Raw genomic sequence first — 4885 nt, 5'->3', positions numbered from 1 at the left:
CCCCGCCGGGAGCTCTGGGGCATTGCAACATCCCGTGGGAGACCTGGGCCCATAAGCCTCCCCGCCGCCCGCCCTGTGCAGCCACCTGCCTTTGGCCTCCGTGCCTGTCCCCGCCGCAGACGTTCCGCTAAGCGAGACCGGGGACTGCGAGAGCCCCGCGACCGCGAGGGCGCCAGAGCCAGGCTTCCAGCCGTCCAGGCTGCGGCAGAGCCCTGTCCCGGGCTGGCGGTGGCCCTTCCGGGCTGGCAGAGCCCCCTCTGGGCTGGCAGAGCCCCCTCTGCCCAGGCTGCGGTGCAGGCAGTGCCCGGTCCGTTTATAGCCAATACCCCCGGTGGCCCCGAAGCATTTTGGAGGAGACAGAGCTGGGTTTGTGCTTGGTTCTCCTGTGGCTTCGAGGTGTCAGGGGCTGAAACATGTCCCCCAGCATCGTCGGTTGAAGTCCTTGCCCAGTACCTCACGGGTGGACCCTCAGCCATGTGACCGGTGACCTTGGGAGGTGTAAGGTGTGTGTGGGGGAAGGGGGGCCGCAGGAGGCACAGGGGGAGGGGGAGGGTGCTTCCAGGAGCCAGGAGAGGCCGAGAGGGGCCCTCGCAGGTCCCCAGGGGAGCTGGCCCTTCCCTTGATCTCCTACATCGGACCATGCGACGCCATCCCCAGTGTCCTGGGCCACCCAGGTGTGGACTTCGGCTGGACTGGCCCTCAGAGTGAAGACAAGGAGGGAGCGGCTGTGGGGCTGAGGGGGGGGCAGCTGGCCCCCAGGGCCCGGAGGAGGAGAACAGGGACACCCGTATCAGGATACGTCACCTCCTACAGATCAAGGGTACAGGGCAAACCCCAGCTGCTCCCTCAGAGGGCCTTCGGCATTGGGGGCACCTAGGGCAGGCCTGGGAAACAGCAGGGACCGCGTGCCCTTGAATGTCGCTGAGATGACTAAGGAGCGGGCCAAGAGATTCCCAGGGATGCCACCGCCCACCATCCCGGGAGGGTGGAGAGTGGGAGGGAGGAAGACCGGGGTGTGCCCCAGGGCGCAGGTCCCAGGACGTGCATCCTGCCAGTGCCTGGCGGGTGTACTGACAGGCCGTCTCTTGCACGAGGGGTCGCCAAAGTGCGTGTGCAAAATGCTATTATGAAACACTAGAGCAGGACCAGCAGCTGGCATAATGGCTATGTCGTTGGACTCCCAAGTAGTCGACCGCAGTTCAAGTCCTGGACCTGGTGGCTTAAACTCACGCTGAGAACGGACTTAAACCCCCGGTGAGGACGGAGGAGAAGGGGTGGCGTTGTGCCCATTCCCCCCCCCCCGGGGGGTGTGTGATTTCTTGCTTTTTGTCTCTGTCTCTCTGTCTCTATCTCTCTCTCTGGCGAGCGCATGCGCTCTATAGCAAAAACCTCTCAAAAAAAATTCAAAACTATGGAGCAGTTCGAGTCCTCATCCCAGTGGGCGTGAAAAGCACACGGGGTGCGTGTGGGTGCGTACTCTGCTCTGGCAAACAGCAGAACTGTAGCTAGTCCTTGCCTGGGGGGGAGTGTTCCCTGCCCCTTTGGGCAAGCACACGTGTCCTCTGGCAATTAAAAAAAAAAAAAGGAAAGAAATTGCTGAGCAGTTCCCCAGGGCATCCCGTCTACACACACACACACACACACACACACACACACACACGCACACACACGCCTCCCCGAGCCGAGCTGCAGTGGCCCCCCTCTGTGGTTTTCCTGTGTGTTTCCCTGACGGCTGCAAGTGGAGCTAATAGTCCGGGTGTTAACCGGCTGTGTGGACGTCGTCCTTGGGAAGTGTGTAAGCGCTTGGCCCACCTCCCCCGGGCTCTTCTCCTTCCTTGTTAGGGCTCCTTCTACACTCCGGATGCAAACTCTCAGGGGACCTCTACACAGCCAAGTGCCTTCTCCTGTGGGCGGCTCGCCCGTTTTCTCTTAGGTTGTTGTCATAGGGCATATGAGCTTGCTGGCGAGAGACGCAGAGACACAGAGAAAGGGAGAGTGAGAAATCACCCCCTGGGGGGATGGCCACGCCACAATCCCTTTGCCTTTGTTCTCTTTTTGCGATTTTGGGCATGCACCTGCACCCTGGGTGATTTTCAAGCTGCCAGGCCTGGACTTCAAACTGTGGTCAGCCACGTGGGAGTTCATACTTTAACCACCGTGCCACCTGCCGGCCCCACCTGTTTACTCTGATGGTATCTAGATGGATAGAAGAAGTTCTTTTTTCTTTTTCTTTTTTTTTTGGGGGGGGAGGTTTTTGCTATCGGGCGCATGCACTTGCCAGAAAGACAGAGAGACAGAGAGACAGAAAGCGAGAAATCACCCCCCAGGGGGATGGCCACGCCGCAATCTCTTCTCCATTCTCCTCTCGGAATCTTGGGCACGCACGCACACGCACCCGGCGTGAGTTTAAGCCACCGGGTCCGGGACTCGAACTGCAGTCTACTACATGGGAATCCAGCAACATAGCTATTACGCCAACTGCTGGTCCCTAAAATAATTATTTTATTTAACTTTATTTATTTAAATTTGACCAGAGAGGGACAGAGCGAGAGAGAAAAGGAAAGTGAGAAAGCAAGCCGCCAGGTCTGGGACTCAAAGCGCGGTTGACCATGTGGGAGTCCTTAGCCGCCGCGCCCCCTGTTGGCCCCACAGAAACCTTTTTGATGGGCACTCAAAATCCAGACAGACATTCCCGTGGGAAAGTTACACAGGGGCTCACCGCCGGGCTTTGTGAGGAGAATCAGAGCAGGAGTCACCTCGCCTTCTCAGCCACAGCAACGCCCATCCTGGAACGCTCACAGGGAAGTCAGGGCAGGACGCCGGCTCACTGGAGGGTGCATCTGTGAAAGCCCCGGCACACGGAGGTCTCAGGGAGGACACAGCCATGTTAACAGGGCTGCCCCGGGGTGGTGGATGCTGGTAGACTTTTCTTTTTAATAATTAATTCATATTTTATTTCATTTGCCCAGCGAGAGACAGAGAGAGTGACAGGGAAAGTGAGAAACCAAGCCACCATGTCCAGGACTCGAACCATGGTCAACCACATGGGAGTCCAGCACCGTAACCACCACACCACCTGCTGGTTCCCAGTGCTGGTAGGTTTTTATAGCCTTCCTTCAATCTCCTCTTCCCTGTCCTCCCTCTGCTCACCTGTCTCCTTCACGGTGGGCACTGCGTGGGCCTGGCTGGCTCCTTCCCCCCCCTCAGCAGAGGCAGGACCCTGTAATTCCCAGATGCCCCGGCAGCTGGGATCCCAGGTGGGACCTCGTTCCCCGCAGTCAGACGCTCCCCGTGAGGCAGGACGGCAGGAGGGACCTGGGAGCACAGCCGGGGCCAGAGTTGCCGAGCCCAGCTGTTCCGGCTGTTCTAGCGGTGACCTCGGGGCAGCCGCGTCCCTGAGCATCGCTCCTGATGAACCAGCCTAAGCTGGATACGTTTTCATTGTTTGCTACAGGGCACGCCTGAGACGGGGAGGGAGGGAAAGCGAGAAGCCACCCCCAGTGGGGATGGCCACGCCGCAATCCCTTCTCCTCCACTCTCCTCTTGGGAGTTCGGGTACGCACACGCACACAGAATTTTTTTTCAAGCCACTGGGTCTGGGACTTAAACTGCGGAGTTGGCCATGTGGGAGCCAGTGGCCTTAACCACCATGCCACCTGCAAGCCTGCCTTTTTACCCAGGAAAAAAACATTCGGCCCAGCGTGGAGGTGCAGGTGGTGGGGGCACGATGGGAGGGCTCCTGGTTTGCATCAGCGTCTACACGTGATCCTGGCTGGCCGCAAGCGGGGGAGGGGGGTATAGACAGTATGAGGACCTATGAAAGGTGCCCCCTTGCTGAGTAACAAATCCTCCAAACTGCACCGGACACTGGGGAGGCGGCGGGTTAGCAGGGGTGATGGTCGGGACGGAAACCGCAGCAGAGCTGAGCTCAGTGTTCACATTTGTCAGGAACTTTTCATTTCTTCATTTCTTCCATAAGCGAGACGGAGGCAGAGATGACCACCCTGCTAGCGGCCTCGACCACGAGCAGACACCCCGTGGACTCAGGGAGGCTCCAGGTGTGAACCCAGAACCCTGCCACGGCTTGGGCTTGGGCCGACACAGGTCGCGTTGTGCCGCCGCTCCGCTGGCTCCACGTGGGGAATCGTGCTGTCAAATGATAAACCACCCCAACGTTCTTAGGGTAACTCCACTGTGCCCACTTGTACCCAGTCACCCAGTTACGGACCCCCCGAGAACCTGGTGCTCTTGGAGAGCAGACCCAGTCGGAGGCGGCCAGCCACACGGACACCGTGCAGGGCGCCAGGCAGGGCACGGCACAGGCGAAGACCGTGGGGTGGAGCCTGCAGGGCACTGGGGAGCAGACGCACCCACTGGCCTGCAGCCAGGCTCCTCGGGGGTGCACGGGGGAGGCCAGGAGGCAGCGGCCTGTCGGGTGGGAGCCGCGGGGTGGGGTCTGAGTACAGAGCAAACTACAGGTCCTGACAGGGACTGTGCGGCTTCCGTGTGGGAGACTGCGGGAGCCGGCGGTGGGAGCAGGAGCCCGGGGAGGAGGCAGCCGCCCCGTCTGCTGTGCCCACGGGCCGGTCGGGCGCAGAGGGGCCGAGGGCGGGGTCGGCATCCCCCTTGACGGGGAGCTGAGACCAGGACAGTGGTGAGGACTTGCCGGCGAGGTGTCCTCGGTGAGCAGAGCCGCCTCCAACCTGGGAGTGCACGACCTGCAGACAGCGAAGCTGCGAAGCCCCACGTCCGGTTGGGGAGGTGGACAGATGAAGCACGAATAGCGAGATGGCTGCGGCACGGGGCAACAGCTGCCAGGCTAGCACGGGGCTACCCCACTCCAGCCGGCCGCCACGTCGGTGCCGAGGGCAGGACAGAGGGCAGG

Source organism: Tupaia chinensis, unplaced genomic scaffold (genome assembly GCF_000334495.1).
Source record: "Tupaia chinensis unplaced genomic scaffold, TupChi_1.0 Scaffold000067_1, whole genome shotgun sequence".
NCBI lineage: Eukaryota > Metazoa > Chordata > Mammalia > Scandentia > Tupaiidae > Tupaia > Tupaia belangeri.
Note: the sequence above shows the minus strand (reverse complement) of the source record.